The following is a 17,124-nucleotide window of genomic DNA, read 5'->3' as shown; positions in this document are numbered from 1 at the left end:
TCCATGACATCTAATAATTTGCCAGTTCACTCAGGCACCAGTGTGAATTACATCAGACTGGTGCAAGGAACAAATCTTCATGCAGCTTGTGACCAACCTGGTCAACAGCCCGGCATCCACCCTGTGGATTGTAATGTTTGATTTATAGTTGTGTGCCTGGTGACTCTCATTAAGAATCTACAGGGATCGTTAGTTCAGTAGGACTTTACTGCATTTTTTACATTAATTTATACATCATTATATTATAATAGTATATATGTACATATATACTTTTACATATATTTGTATATATTTATATTGGAATAGCATTTCATTATGTAATATATCTATATTTTTATATGTTATATTGCTAAGGCATTTTGCTACAGTAGGACACTAAAGATTTCTAGAGACCTTCAAACACATTAAGGTTTTATTCCATCATTTAGAATCAGCTGGCCTGACTCAAAACAGGAGGAGCCTGGGTCCTCCTGGGTCCTCTGTGTAACTGAAGACAGTTCTGGTTACCCTCCCCTGCCTGTCTGTGAGTATCCATTATGGCAGAAATGTCCACTATTAAAGTTTTTTCTCTGTCATCTTTCTGACCAATGGTGTTACACAAGCAGGATGGGGGGGGCATCTATTGTTCTTGCCTGTCAGTACCCCTAGCCTCTTTTAATAAAGAGAACCATGATTTTTCTTTTAGGGACCCAAGTTTTCTTGGGCCTGGAGGGCCAAAAAGAGTCAGTGAGAAAGCCAACCTAAAAAAGAAGCCAACATGGAGGAAAGCAGACCTGAGATATGGATAAGACCAAATCTGGATAATATTGTTGAACTCCTGGATCAAGCTATGCCTGAAGCTGCACCCTTCTGTTATCAGTTTTGTAAGATAATTATATCTCTTTTTTGCTTAAACCAGTTTGGGTTGGGTTTCTATCTTTTGCAGTACATAGAGCCAGTACATAGGCCCATCTCTAGCCTGGGCTTAGAAGGGCCCCATGAGGCTTTGGGAATTTAGGCAGAGGACAATCAGGAGAGCCAAAGGTGGCTACTGTCCACTAGTACTTATATTTATACAAGTAATTAGCATATGTCACTATCTTCCACAGCCACCCCAGAGATTCAAGGATAATAGCAAGTTATTCATACTGAGGAGTCAGCTGTAACCCCTTCTCATGAAGATCTTTCAGCTTACCACATACGACTGTTTATAGTTTCTTCTTTCCTCCTAGGCTGCCCATAATCAAAAGGGCACGCACTTTGGAGTCAGACAGATCCTGGCCCTACCCCATATCAGCTGTGTGACTTTGGGTCATACACTAAACCCACCTCTCATGCAATAATTTTATCTGCATCCTAGGTTTTCCATAGGATTCAAGTGCATGTGCAGAGAGCCTTAAATAATCTGTAGCATACAGCTGACCCTCAAACAGGAGGATTTAATTATACCACTCACCAAACATCTACTGGGCCTTTTCTGGGTGCCAGGCCCCAGGCTAAGGGTTTTACAGGCATCATTCCAGTTGACTCTCCCAACAACTCTGGGAGGTGTGCCCTACTCTGTGCCCCAAGCTTTTCACATATGAAGAAATCATCAAATTCTCACAAGAGCTAGAGCACAGGGGTTAAGGAGCATGGTCAAGGCTGCATAGCTCTGCTCCCCAAGTCCGTTCTGGGTGGCTGGGTGTCACTGCCCCTCCAAAAAGGGCGGTCCCCTAGATGACGGTGCAGCAGGGCTCTGCCTGCCTCAAGGTTTAATCAGAGAACAGAATCCAGGCAACTGAATGGACCCAAATCAAGATGTGGGGACAGCTTTACGTTGGGCAGAATGAAGTGCAGAGTGAGGTGCAGACTGAGGGCTTCAGAGGACCCCACACTCGGGTTTGCCAGCACATCTGGGCAGGACAAGGCCACAGCCACGGCTGCCTCATTCCTCTGGTTCCTGGTATGGGGACGCGGGCTCCGGAATGTCAGGGCAAACCCAGACAGTGCTGGTTCTTGTGGAATCTGGGAACCAATAAAACAATGACTGGAAAGCAATGATCTGAGAGAGATTCTTGCTGTAATTTTTCCACAGAAATATACGATGTAGCAAGCTAAGTAAATTCTTGGAAACCTGGAAACCCCCCAAAACGGGTAGAAGCAGCTCTTAAATTTTTTTTTTTTTTTTTACTATTTCATGAAAAAGAGAGAGATAGACAAAAACCACATTTCTTGGATTTCACTTTGTTCACACAAACTTTTTTTTTTTTTTTTTTTTTTTTAGGAAAAACTGGCACCGTTTAAGCTCAGCATGAAACTGTCACTCCAGGAACTGTTTTAAAAGTCGCCTATAATTGTGTGGCTTGGAAAATTAATTTCTTTCCAGATGAAGAACAGGTCTTCTAAGTGAAAATTATTGCCGCCTCCGCCTCCCTCCCCCCCGGCCCCCGCCCCCGCCCCCCAGGAGGCAGATGGAACGATGGGCAGGGGCGGGGGAGCCTGTGGGACGCTCAGCCAAACAAAAGGGCTGCCTGTAACTTGCCTAAAATAGAAAATAAAAGTTAACACAGCTTCCCTCCCAGCAGGCCCCTCTCTGGAGCCTTCTGTGGAGCAACAGGTACCTCAGCAGGATGCTGCCCCCAGAGACTCTCGGCAGAAGCTCCGGCCCCCCACCCCACCCCGCCCTGACCTCGGGTCTCCTTCCCACCTGGGAGAGCAGGTTCACCCACCAGCGTCCCCTCCGCACGGTAGTGGCTTTTGCTTTGTTCTGCTGAAGAAACTCAAATCACATTGCTTTGGTTCTTCTAAGAGAACTTTTTGGAGAATGATACATATTACATGAGCTTTATTTGGAGGAGGCCCTGGAGAGGTAAGGTGTCCATCATCGTGGGACAAGGCTTGGCTTTTAAGTGTGAAGGACAAGGGTTCGAATCCCAGCTTTGCCACTTGCTGTCTGCGTGACCTCCGCGTAAAATGGCGAGGACGAGTCCTAGCTTGCGAGTAGGGTGGGAGGGTCAGCGCGTGCTTAGCGCTTAGGAACCTCCGCCTCCATCCCGCTCAGGCCACTAGAAGGCAAGTGGCTCGCTCCACCTCCGCAGCTCACCTGAGAGGCTGGCAGAGGGAGGGAGGAGGGAGGGAGTGCGGGAGGGCTGGGGGAGGGGAGGAGGGGAAAGGAACCCTCCAAACTGGTCCTAAATAATCCTCACCTAGTACCTTATTAAGGTCCCTAAAGGAATTTGCATCCCGGCCGCCCCGCTGACCGTAAACCTGAAGCGCATCCCCTCGTGCACTCGCAAAAGGGTTCACGTGAAATCCACACGGCAAAGTCACACCCTCAAACTGAAGCCGATTTTCCGATTTTGAAAGCTTGACTGTCGCATAAAAAAAGGCTTTCTTTTCTTCTTTTCCCGCTCTTCCTCTTTCCTCTGGCGCCCCCTCCCCCTTTCCCCTCCCGGTCACCCCCCCACCTCCCCTCCAGCGCGCACACAAAAGAGGACCCCGAGATCGAGGTACCGGAACCTGCGGGCTTGTTTACCACTTCGGGCAGCTCCGCGAGGCGCTGCCCGGTGCCGCCACCTACCGGCGGGCGTCGGCACTGCTCCCGGGTGCCGGCCAAAAACTGCCGGCCGATGACCCAACGCCGCAGGCATCTGAGGATAACCTTTCCCCTTTCTTTCCAAGACCAAATAAGGGGGCTCTTCCCTCTGCGTGCCGGGCCTGTGGCGGTTAGGCCAAGGGGCGTGGAAAGGAGGATCCGGGAACGAGGCTGACAGTCCGCAAAACAACCGACCACATTGTTCCCGTGGCGGCCGGCCTCCTCCCTCCTCCGGGCGGGCACGGCCCATGCCCAGGCGGGGCGCTCCCCGCCGCAGCGGGCACGGGGAGCCGGGCGGGCGGGTGGGCAGGGCGGCCGTGCGGGGGACCCCGAGCCCCATCGGCAGCACGCCAAGCCCCCTGCCCCCCGAGAAGTGGAGGGCAGGGTACCCGCGGGCCCCGCCCCCTTGCCGCGCTCCCTGAAGACTCTCTGGGGGCCCCCGGGGCAGCAGAGCGGCGGGTCCCTGGACCCCGGCGGGGCGGGGGGCGCAGACCGAGGGGAGCCAGGCCCGGCTGCCAGGCCTCGGAACCCTGGCATCACCCCCGAGGGAGGGAGGGAGGGTGGTTGACAGTGTTTGGTAACCACAGAAACCAAGATTTGACCTATATTTTTGAATATGGCCTCAACTCTAGTTTTCCTTCTAGAAATCAAAGGGAGAGAGTCTGACCTGACTTGCTCTTACTTTCCTCCCGCTTTGTACTCCACAATGCCACCCAGAAGGCTGGGCAAGTGAGACCTCACTGGCTGGTTTGCCGGTGACTTGGGAGGGTCTCCAGTGCAGTGACTGTCCCCCTCTCGGCCTCCTACCAACCACAGGTCCTCCTGCCCAGCAGTGAAGGGGACATTTCTGGAGGGCAATTGGACGGTGTTGATTAGGACTTTATATTTAACGTTTAACTATTTCATTCCAGTTGTAAGTTTTATCCTAAGTAGGTAATGGGGAACGACAGTTGGCCTTAATTGAGCATTTACTGTGTGCTGTAAACTGTTATGTACGTTTTACAAATAACTACTCACAACATCCCTCTGCAGCAGGTATTATAAATGCCCCTGTTTAATAGAGGAGGAACCTGCAGTCAGAGGATAGGTTTCCACTCAAGATCACCCAGCTGGTAGAGCCAGGATTTATGCTTGGACTGTGGGGCTCCTGAGTCTGTGCCCTTGACCGCAACACTAAATGTTTATCAATGGGGATTTGATGAATTTAGAGCACATCCGTAGAATGGAATACTCTCCAGCCACTTAAATAGTGATGTAGATCGGGAATAATTGGCATGGAAAAAAGTGTCCATGACGTATTGTTGAGTGAAAACAGCTGGTTGCACAACAGCGTGCATTACAGGATCGCGCAGCTGTGCAGGAGGGCGCGGGGCCGTGCTGGCTGTGGTCACCCATGGGTGGTGGGATTGCAGGTGGCTAATTTCACAGGTATGTTTTCTGGGTGTTGCTGAACCCTTTCTGGAAATGAATGGATGTTATTTTCCAATAACAATGCCATTTTAAAAAGTGGATAAAGGAAATAACATTTCTTGATACATACACACGCGAGACCACTGTCAAGGCTGTTTCTCAAATCCCACTTTCTCCAGAAAGCCTTCCCTGAGCCCTCATGTTGGAAGTTGCAGCTCCTCACCCTTCTTACGAGTGAGCACTTGTGTGCAGTCAGATACTCAGCTGCGTGAGCACATACCTATGTCACCAGCTAAACTGAAAAGTCAGGGAGGGAGGTGCAGATTGTTGACATTTTTCAGTACGTCCCTTAGTATCTTGCCCAGCAATTTATCCACTGCAGAGTTTGAATATTTATCAATAGATTGGTATGAACTCATGATGATGCGGCAAACCACAGAAGAGTTAATGGCATAATTAGTTGTTAGATATCTGCCTCTTGGCACAGAGTAGGTGCTCCCTAAATGTTTGCTGGGCCCAGGGCTGCTTTGCTCCAAGCACCACTTCCCTTTGGGAAATCAACATGAAAGCTGCTTCTCCCTCTTTGGGGGCCTCCAGGTGATCACTGGTCTATATCAGGCAGAATCCTCGGGCGGGGCAGGTTCTGGTTGACTTAGCAAGAACGGGTAGCTCTTGGAATTGATGGGCAGGTAGGAGAAGGAGTCTTGGAAACTGGGCAGGAACAAAAGAAGTCAGGCAGAAGGAAGAGTCCAAGGTCATGTCGGGGTTCCCCGGGCACTGCCCCCTGCTATGGCCAGAGGCCACTGCCTAAGTGGATTCCGTCTTGTTCCTTATCTTGGATCAATTATCCAAGGTTCAGAGCCTCAGAGGGGATCAGTTGGTTTAGCCCAACTGATATGCCCAGCAGTGGGCTGGCAAATTGTTAACAATCTGCTCTCCAGTGGGAAAAGCTCTGATCTGTGGCAATTTGATGACTTCTATGGTGTAAACATTCCCACCATGACGGATTTTTATCTGACAACCATTTAACACCCAGCTCAAAAGTTTCCTGAGGACTTAAGAATCTTGGCTCCAATGGGCTGGTGAATCTCACTCCAGCACCTCCCTGCATGTTTCCCATTGACTGAGGTTCCCATGGTGGGGAACACCCTGGAAAGGAAGGCAGTGGGATGCTAGGCAGTCCAGAAGAAAAACATCAGATTCCATATTTCAGAGCAATCCAAGGCCCTAACCAATCCATAGGGTAGTCACCAGCAGCTTTGAGAGTAATACCCAAAGGAGGGTGAATGATGGAATGTAAGAAGATTGGGGTGGGGGGGTTTGTTTGGAGGCAGAGATGGGTGGTGGGAGAGATGTTTAGATCTGTTCCCTTCAGATCTCAGCTGGTGCCCCTGCTGTGCTTGGAATGACAGCTCTCCAAGAACAAAGACCCAGCTCTGAATTAGCCAATAAATGGCCATGAAGCAGTGAAACCTTCCCCAGGAGGGATATACCCCTTTACCAGGCCTCAAATCCAAGGGCAAGAATAGTTACAATAAAGGCTACTGTTGGTGGACCCAGAGGCACTGTGCTGAACTCAGTCCCTTGTCAAGGTAGTTTTTCTATGGATGGATCACTGATAAACAATCCCACTGGACTTTGATCCCTTGTCCTCAAGACTTCCTAAGCAGTCAGTCCACTGAGTCCCCTTTATGGCAAGGGACACATGTCCAGCACTCCATGTGGTCCCTCAGACCCCTCCCTCCTGGCTGAGGAAGGGAGGAGGCAGCTCCGCTCTTCCTCTCTTGGGTGGGGTTGTCAGTACAATAGCTCAGTCTTCTCCAAAGAGATGCTCTTTACAAATCTTCTCTAATATCCAACAACTCGATCCTTCTAAACTCTCCAGGGGGCCTTGGTTTTGAGAGTCATGGAACTGGTTCTTTGCTCGCCACTTTGGAATGCAGCCTCTATGGGCCTCCGTGCCTCTGCTGGAAGTTCCAAGTTAGCATCCTGCAAGAATTTACCAACTGAGTGATGATTACAGGGGTCTTGGCCTCATGAGAATTTGCTAAATTGTACACTTAGGATTTCAGCATCTTACTCTATGTGAGTTTATAAAAATAAAGACCCAAAATGTTAGAAACCTTATATATTTACTACCACATGAGAGGTGGAAGGCACTGGTAGAAAGGGAAGTTGGTTGACTCTTGGAAAAATGGTGCATGAAATGTCCATCCTAATTTCAATCATGGTCTGGGATCTAAAGGGATTAGCCAAATTCTAGCCTGGTAGGGGGTGGGGAGTATGGGTTGGGGGGTGATGGGTGCTGGTGTGAGTTTGGGAGTAGACCCCAAGGGCAGGGAACTGTGACATTGGCTTGTGGAGGTAAGACAAAACAAAGCCACCCTTTGACCCCGTCTTATCCTGTCTCACAGCCTAGCCATGTTCAGTCACGTCTTCCACACTGACCCCTTAAAGTCTTTCCATCAGTGCAGTAACAACTGTTATAGAGGCCCCCTCATTGAGGCTGTGCTCCACCCCCCACCCCCCACCTCTGCTTCCATATCAGAGGACCCTGGAGGGGAAGGCCAGTCATCAACCATTAGCCACGACCTGGTGCACGTCTTCTAACAGCCTTTCCTCTCTTGAAATCTGATCTGCATCAGTCAGTTTGGGATAGGTCCTGCTGTGGTAACAAACAGTTCCACATCTCAGTGGCATAAAACAAAGAGGATTTATTTCTCAATCATGCTCCATGCCCATTGTTGGGAGACTGGGGTCTCTGCCCTGAATCAACCTCATTCCAGGTTGGCAGAGAAATCATTAGCCAGAATGTTGCCAGCTGCACGGCAGAGGGAAAAAGCTTGGCAAATGGAGCTTTGCTGGCTCTTAAATCTCCTGCCTGGAAGTGACACATGTCATTTTCACTCACATTTTATTGGCCAAAACAAGTCACATAGCTAACTTCGTGTCACAGGGCAAGTTACACGGCCAACTCCAATTCCATCATTGCCCAGAAAAAGACCGGGAAGTACTTCATGGACAGCCTGAAGCACTGCCCCAGAGCCCTTCTCCGAGCCCTGTCAGATACATTCGGAGGATAGCCACTGGGGCAAGCAGGGATGGGATGGAGCCCAGAAATGTTTTGGGTCAAAAAGGAAGGGCCAAGGATGAAGTTATTCCTGTAAGATGGTGATGGCAGGGAGCCGTGAGAGTAGATCAGAGGAGAGGTTTAAGAGAAATGGCTTGAGGAAGTGGGTGGGAATGGAAGAATGAACGTGAATCCAAGACAGATAAGAGATGAATGAGGACATTCTCATTATCAGACTCTTAATTCTCTGGATTCCCAACAATGGGGCTTTCATTGTCGGTTTAGTGGATTCAGCTTGGAACCTCAGGGCAGGCTTCTGTGTGCTGAGAACTTGATAAACCTCCTGAGTGCAGGGAGGAAATAATTGGCTTTTCTGTACCGCTCCCTGTCCTGCCTGCTCCTACAGGTCTCCCTTCCAGACCTGCCCTGAGCCCTAGAAGGGCTTCTACCTGCCTTTCCCTTAGAAACAAGTCCTAATGCATCACTGAGATGCCTGTATGGGTCCCTTTACTTAAAAATATCACATTTCCAAATATTTAAAAGTAGAAAGACTAGGGCAGAGAATCCCCCTACACACATTCTGAAAAACCTTTTCTGCACCTGCACTGTGAGTATAACAGGGCCACCAGGTTAAATCCTGCAGAAATCTGGTCTCGCCCAATCTTCACAGTAAGCTATGTTATTTTCCTATTTTACAGATGAGGAAACTGAGACTTAGAGACATAACCACAGATACAGAGCTTGGCCACTCCCATCTGTGGCAGGGCTGCTGGAGCTGCTGTGGCCTCAGAGGTGAACGGAGCTCGAAAGGGAGCCATGGTGGGAACGAAGCACATCTTTCTTAGCAAAGGGCAAGGTGCTGCTTCTGCCAGCCTGCTTTGCTCTGAGCTGGGTTCTCAGATATCAAGGGCTAGAGGAGGAGGCAAAAATACGAGAAATCAGAAGTGTCTTTCTTCCCCAAGGATGCAGCACCAGGAAATGGAAAAGTGTGGGCCTGTGGATGATCACTCAGCTATTTACTCTTCAGTTCATTCATTCAATAGATATTTACTGAGCGTTAACACTGTGCCAGATCTGGGAACACCAGGATGAGCGAGCCAGCCTGGAGTCTTGCCTCACAGAGGAGAGTCCTGACTCTCCCACTGGTTGACTAAGTGATCTCAAACGACTTAACTGGAGTCTCAGTTTCCTCACCTGTGAAACCGAGCATAGCAGTTTCTACAGAGTAAAACTCCATGTGGTTTAATGAGCTCATGCACACGGATGCCTGGGAACCGTTACTTCTTCCATGCCCATGGGCAGGGGTAACGTTCAAAATATTGAATAATCCAGGAGGCACAGGCACCAGCCAGTCAGAGGGGACATCATCTGACTGATCAGAACTGGATTGGCCAGGGTGCTGGCCAGGGCATTGCTGTTTTCATAAGTGGATGTTTAGAGAGCTCTGGTAGCTGGAGCACCATGATCTAATGAAGGATGGTTGCCCAGAGTTGGCTGGCCTCTTGACCCCTGCTGGCCCAGGCCCATCTCTGTGCTCTTGGTCACCAGGGGATGGCAAGCATGTGTGGACGGGCCCCACCCCTAACTCCCATGCCCCTGGCCTTCCGATGCACCCACTCTTGTAAGTGCAGGGCCAAGGATATTTGGAGAGTAACAAAAAAATATAGAAATAACCAGATCCTCATCTTGTGCTTAAAGCCCAAGTCTTTTGCTCTAGTGTGAGCCTGGAAGAGATGCTAGAATACCTTGACCCTCTCTCCTTGGGGGTAACAAGCCCTTGCCAGGACCAAAGTTCCCACAGAAGAAAGAGTCCATCCCAGTGCACCTGCTGGGAGGATGGAGGTATAAGCAAGAGCTTCCCCCAGCCGCTGCCGGGAGCCCACCTGAAATAAATTAATTTGTTCTGCACTAGTTACAGACATGTTACAAAGCTTCATCTCTTAAAGTGGCAGCAAATGTCTTTTAATATTAATGAGGATGATTCTGGGGGAAAAAAATGTCTCTAGAAAGGGTTTTTTGTTCTTTCGGAACGTTAGGCTCTCCGCACTTCATTACCCAGTAAAGCACCCCCCCACCCCGTTTCCCATCTTCTGTATGATTAAAAACCAATTTGTTCCCATGTTTGTGTGTGGCTATGTGTTTAGACCACAAGCAAAAAATTAGACAAAGGTTGGAATTGGAATTGAGGTCGGATTGGGAAGGGAAAAAAAATATCTGCCAGCTCTGTTTGGAGAAACCCACATGGAACGATAAATTGCAGTGAGCAACACTGACAGTCATGTGAAGTATTCATGCATCACCGTGAAGTGTTTTAAATCACGTTTCTCAAAATCATTTCCCTCATTCTGCTACCAGAAAAGGGAGACCTTCACGTACAGGATCACAGGGTGGAGGGCAGCGGGGGTAAACCATCTCTCCCCCTGAGAAGCTCACCGGGTTCTGGAAATGCTAATGACTTATGTGACACATGACTTTCTGAAGGTGCTATTATTACACCTACATTACAGATAAGAGAGTGAATCATCAAAAAAAAAAAAAAATGTTCAGTGATCTGCCTGGTGTCAACTTAGAAGTCACTGGTAATGGTTTTGAAGGATGCCGTTGCTTTACTGCGCCTGATGTGAAATCACGGTCACGTCAGGCCAAGGGTGACAGACAAGGGATGGGGCAGGGTGACTTCCTAAACTCTTGGAATTTCTCCATCGTGTGGGAGAGCAGAAAGGGAGTTGGGGAGCCCGCAGCCCGGGAACTGCACACACCTGCTGTCGGCTGAACACTGATGGGGCTGGGGAGGGGGGCACAGACAGATTCCAAATGGACAAATGGACAGCAGGCAGCATGGCTTTAGGGCTGCAGTGGGGGGTCACCCCCTCAAAGTTGTCTCAAAACCCTTCATCTTCCAAATAGTGGCCCTGAGCAGGGTATGGTACTGGTGGGGATACAGGGCAGGTTCATGCCGCCCCATCTCCGCTCAGCCCCCATGCAGAGGCCAGGAGCCCAGACAAGCTGCTCCTCCCAAAGGCTGCTGACTCTTCATTGACCATGTTCACATTGGTTTGAGCTCAGACTGAGACGGGGACCAAAGTCTGCGTAACTTTGAGACATTGGTGGATCCTGAAAACATTGCCATTTCAAAAAAATGGGAGTGATTTTATGTTTGCGGGAGGTGGAGGCACATCTTTGGGAAAGTGCTGCCTAGATTCCGCAAAAGCCATTTTAAAAAGCGCTTTAAACATTTAGTGATGCGAATGTTTGACCCATGCAAGAGGGGGGTCTTGCAAACAGCAGATGCAAATCACTAACTGCATCTAACTTTTTAACATGATGTATTTGCCCCAAAAAAGCATTTTAAAAAGAAATGCGTTCACATTTTAAAAATCTGAATCTCCTACATAAAAAGACAGCCCTGGGGAATGGGGGTAGGGGGTGTGGCTCAGTGGTAGAGTGTGTGCTTAGCGTGCATGAGGTCCTGGGTTCCATCCCCAGTACCTCCATTAAAAAAAAAAAAAAAGATTTGAATCCAGACTTGTTTAAATAAAAATCTTGTGTTTTTAAAAAAAAAAAAAAAACTAATAATGAGCCTTAAATAAAAAAGAGAAAGAGAACTCTGAAAATCTAGATCACTGCACCCGCATGTGGATGGCCCCAGCTGCCCCTTTGGATGGGGCACGGCCTCTTCCCTACTCCTCACCTACATTAGCCACAGCCCCTCAGCTTGGGAGCTGAGCACCAGCTGTCACTTGTCACTTCGTTTGCACCATTGGTTTTGTTATAGTGGACTTGAGTTTTTCTTGGTACCCAGGCCCCACCAACATGAAAAATAATAATAATAATAAAAAGAGCTAAACACACTGATGCCACTCGCTGGCTCCTTGGAGACATTTGAGTTTGCCTCCCTTGATACAGAGGATTGCCCCTCCTGGAGGCCAGATGCCAGTGAGGTTTCCTTTGGATAATATTTTTCCTAAGGAGGGATCTGGGCCACCTGCGGCGTCCAACTGTTGCTTGTTTTTTTAAGAAATATTAATATTAAAGCTAATATTTATTGAGCACTTACTCTGTGCCTGGCGATTTCCCAAGCTCTTTACATGAATTAACTTATATAACCCTCTCAAGAATATGCAGTAAATACGAGTCTCACTATTTTATAGACAGAGAAGCAGAGGCAGAAAGAGCTTGAACAACTTGCCCCATGTCTCGGAGCCAGGGGGCAGCAGGGCCAGAATTCAAACGCAACGCAGCAGGCCCCAGAGACCACAACTGTGTAGCCGGCCTGTGTGTGCTGGGTGGGTCTTCCCTGGGGCAGTTTTCACAGGTTTATCTGCCAGGGTTGGCTAGACCCTGTTCTGATAGGAACCCTCAAATCTCAGTAGCTTAAAACAACAAAGGTTTCTTTCTTGCTTATGTTACATGATTACTGAGGGTCAGCTGATGTCTCACAGTCATCCCAGACAGACAGAGCTGTTCCTGTCTGGAACATCGCCAGTTGCCAGGGCGATGAGAGGGGAAAGAGTGAAGCAGCTGTGCCCCAGCTCGCAAAGGCTTCCTCTAGGAAGTGGACTTTATCACTTCTGCTCACATCTCATTGGTCAAAGCAAGCCCATCTCCTAGGGACCTGGGGAGGGCAATCCTCGTGCAGAGAGAGGAACTGGTGAGCAGTCTACACAACAGGGGATGGAGCCAGTCTGCAGGAGAGACATTCATGAGCCTCAGGGAGCAAGCGGAGTTGTTTGGGGTCCCACAGGACAAAGGGTGGCACAGAGTTAAGAAGGGGGCCTTTCCCCCACCATTCTGCTCCTGTTCCCTAGGCGGGACTGATGGATTCAGGAACCTTGGGAAGCCCACCTATCAGGAATATTGGCATAGACAGAAGCATACTCCTCTACTCAGGGCCTTTGCATATGCTATTCCCTCTGCCTGGATCTGTCTTCCCACCATACCCCCCTTCAAACCTACCCAGTTCCTATTCATCCTTCGTGTCTCAACAATATGCTCAATTCCTCTGAGAAGCCATCCTCATACCCGTGACTGGATGAGACCCTTCTGTCCTTCTCCTTCATGGCACCTCAGGGTTTGACTTGTCAGCCTTTATTAAAGGTTATCGTTGTGTGTTGATTTGTGTGATAATGTGACTTGTGCTTGTCTTCCCTAGAAGCCTGGAAGCTTCATGAGGGCTGGCTCCAAGCCTCTTTTACCTTTGTACCCCCAGTGCCTGGCACAGGACCAAGTTCACTGCCGAGTCTCTTTAATACCCACTGAACGCATGTGACTGGGACATGCACTGTGATGACTACAGTTGGTACATGGGACTGTGGGTCAATGTGAGGCTTCCCTTTGAGGACTCTAAGAAATAATTGAGGGAGGATTTCCAGGGGTTCCAGTAGTTGAGGCGGAGTCAAGACAGGAAAGAGTACACAGAGAGGTAAGCACTGTCTTAGGGGTTCCCCAGAAGCACAGTGTGAGCCAAAGATCAGAAGCAAGTAGGGCACGGGAGAGGTGATCCCAGGGGAACCTAGGAGGGGAGTAGGGAAGTGAAGCAAGGATGGGAGGAGACGGTGGGTTATCAAGTTGCCTCTGTGTGCCATTTAAGCACAGTCCCCTGGACCTCTCTGGGAGAGGTGAAACATGCAATATGGAGATATCCCAACCAGGGGTGGGGAGCTGGGGTATCTATACACCAACCCCACCCAGTTGATCATTGATGAGAGTTGCTCCCAGGGCCTGCTGAGTGGACAGCAAACTGGCTCTTGCAGCAAAAAAAAAAAAAAAAAAAAAAAAAAAAAAAAAAAAAAACCCAAAAACCTCAGACAGAAATGCAGGTGCCAGCAGTTCGGAAAAACAGGGGATATGGGCAAGTCACAGGCAGCATCCACTTCACTAAGAACGAGCAATTTCACCTTCATGGCATCTTCCCTGATGACGACAGCTTAAGCTCTGACTCCAGGGTCCTCAAAACCTGTTTCAGATTTCCTGGCCTCTGGGAGTGGGCTTGGACGTCCTTGCCATAGTTTCAGGATAGTCCCGTGCAAAATTTGTTTATGGCTTGGCCGTATCACTACTTCATCATTCATCATTTCATTTAATAGACCCTCAAATGTTTATTGGGTCTCTTCTGCTTGGCAGGCCCTGAGTTAGGCCCTGGGGTACAAAATCAGATAAAACACTGCTTCTGCTCTGAGGTACTTTACAAAGCACTATTTCAGCAATTGGAGAGGTGCTAATACCAAACAAGATAGTATGTTAAATAGGTTTGGAAAGCTTTACAAAGTATCGCCTCTTCTTAGATAATGGCAAAGCCCATTAACATATTAAAGACTTTGAGAAGGACTGCAGAAAAGAAATCTGTTTAGCTATGTTACCTAGGATTTTACAAACTTATTTGACCTTGGGACTCTTTGATACCAAATTGCCTGTACTAACAGTTTCTAATTTCCGTCCCAAGGAACTAGAAGTCCATAGAACACACTCTGAGAAAGCTATTGGATTTCCATCCAATTCATTGAAGGCCTGGATAGAAAAAAGGCTGAGAAAGGGGAAATTCACTCTCTTGGTCTCATGGTCTTCAAGCTGAGGCATTGATCTTCTCCTACCTTTGGACTTGGACTTGGACTTGGATTGGAATATACACCATCAGTTCTCCTGGGCCTCCAGGTGGCTGACCACAGATCTTGGGACTTCTCAGCTTCTACAGTGTGGAGAAATTTATTATAAGGAATTGCCAATTTTTAAAAATAAATCATATGTATATGATACCCTGTTGGTTCTGTTTTCTCTGGATAACCCGGACTAGCATAGATTTTGGTACAGATTTTTGGTAGGATGGTCTACAGGGCCTCACAGTTTATAAACTGCTTTGTGAGTGAATAGCAATGGAAGAAATCTCAAGGCCTTCACATTAATTCCTTGCTCTGGGATATAGTTTCCATCTCACTCCTTGTTGAGTTGGAGTTCTTTGTTCTAGGAAACATGTAAAATTGTGCATTTACAAAGAACATTATTTATAAATTCCAATGGGAAAAAGTCCAAATAGTGGAAACACTGATACTGTAATTACACTTAGTTTTGAGCCTAATTTTCTTGCAACTTTTTTCCTTAAATTGTTTCTTGACTTTGCCCATAATCATGATGAGTTAAGCTCTTAACAGGAAATCAGCATATGGCTCTTTAATGAATCAACAGTGCAGGACCAAGAAGTGTGCAGGTTGGTGTTTATTTTGAGATCAAAGGAAAAAAATTCAGCTCAGAAATACCTGTTTTCTGGAAAAATCAGACTCATGTGTGTTAGGGGGATGGGAATCATCTTAATTGAACAACTTTCTTCTGACTGTCCAATTTACTTCCACCACCAGTCTAAATCTAGAAGCAAGGTTTAAATATTGCCCTCCTGGCTACTTACAACACAGTCAATTATGTACTTTTCATTAGGAGTTTCCAAAGAGCGTCGATCAATTTTACCCTTGCGGCCAAGCAACAGAGAGTGTGGCCTTTCCACAAAGAACGACTTTCTGTAATTCATGTCCAAGAAAAGACACAGAAACAAGAAGAAACTAAGGAGTGTGTCTCTCTGACTTGAGGGAAAGTCAGGCTTGAAAGGCGATGAGAATTTCTTCCCAGAACTTTGCAAAGATGTACATTAACTGCATAATACAGTGTGAGGCCAAAGCCTGGCAGAATACCTGGTCAGAGATCTGGTCCCTGCAATCTCTCCATGCTTCCTGGATGCCTCCTACTTTGCCTCCCAAAGAGTCCTGCAGAAACCTGGTCACTGAATTAGTGTCATGTGGACAAGACTCCATCTAGCGGTTAACAGGACAATTGCAAAAATAGCTTCACAGATCCCGTGCCAGACTTTTCCGAAACAGGGCTTCAGACCTAAGTTATCGATACCAGTGGTTCCCAGACTTTGCTACACATTAAAAATCACCCCGGGAGCTTGTAAAAATCTGATGCACAGGCTACACTCCACATCAATGAAATCGGAATCTCAGGGAATGGGGCCCAGGCGTCAGCATTTTTTTAAATTTCCCAGATGATTCCAATGAGAACCAGTGATCCTTACAACAGAAAGAATGCATTAAAAGGTAGGAAAACTGCCTGCAGTTATTTCATATCACACATCTCATTAAAAATACTTCATCTATAGAGGCTTCTTTTTTCCTTCTTTTTCTTTAAAATTGGACCATGTTTTAAAATGGGATCAACATGTGGAACTCCAGAAAGGTTAAAAACACAAACATGAAACAGAGGCTTGGGTTCCAATCCCAGCTTCAGCACACACCCGCTGTGTGAACTTTTGGTGCCACATCAATAAACCAGGATTGATGGGAGCACAGCCTCATTGGTCCTGATGTTTTCATGAGTAAATAAATACCTGTGAATCACTTAGAACTGACCCTACTGCACAATAAATGTTCTTTAAATGTATAGTATTAAGAGTCTATTTGCAGCAACATGGATGGACCTGGAGATTGTCATTCTAAGTGACGTAAGCCAGAAAGAGAAAGAAAAACACCATATGATACCACTCATATGTGGAATCTTAAAAAATAAAAAAAAGACACAAATGAATGTGTTTACAAAACAGAAACAGACTCACAGACATAGGAAAAAAACTTATGGTTACCAAGGGGAAAAGGGGTGGGAAGGGATAAATTGGGAGTTCATTTGAGATTTGCAGAGATTAACTACTACATATAAAATAGACATACAAGTTTCTTCTGTATAGCATAGGAAACTGTATTCAGTATCTTGTAGTAACCTATAAAGAAAAAGAATATAAAACGAATGTGTGTATGTATATGTATAACTGAAACATTATGCTATACACCAGAAATTGACACAACATTGTAAACTGACTATACTTCAATTAAAAAAGGGTCTATAACATTACAACTTGCTTTTTCAACTTAAATATGGTCTGGACATCCCAAACACTCCACACAACAGATCTAACTTATTCTTCAATAACTGCAAAAGGCCATCTGTGAACATATGTCCTCTGAAGTTTTACATCCACCAAATGCATTTGCTGGGTTAAAGGTATGTGTGTATGTTTGTGTGTGTGTGTATACATATATTTTTTTTTAAC

The 17,124-nt window shown here is 47.2% G+C and overlaps 1 long non-coding RNA gene across 1 annotated transcript; it reads left to right on the top strand.

The window, feature by feature from the left end:
- The first annotated feature begins 1,434 nt into the window (after nt 1-1,434).
- LOC123619084 (uncharacterized) lies at nt 1,435-14,788 on the top strand. Its single transcript, XR_006727620.2, has 2 exons — nt 1,435-2,830; nt 14,479-14,788. It is a non-coding gene; the product is annotated as an uncharacterized LOC123619084 (long non-coding RNA).
- The last annotated feature ends 2,336 nt before the right edge of the window (nt 14,789-17,124 follow it).

This window comes from Camelus bactrianus, chromosome 27 (genome assembly GCF_048773025.1).
Source record: "Camelus bactrianus isolate YW-2024 breed Bactrian camel chromosome 27, ASM4877302v1, whole genome shotgun sequence".
In the NCBI taxonomy this organism is placed as follows: domain Eukaryota; kingdom Metazoa; phylum Chordata; class Mammalia; order Artiodactyla; family Camelidae; genus Camelus; species Camelus bactrianus.
Note: the sequence above shows the minus strand (reverse complement) of the source record. Positions and strands in the feature narration are given on the sequence as shown.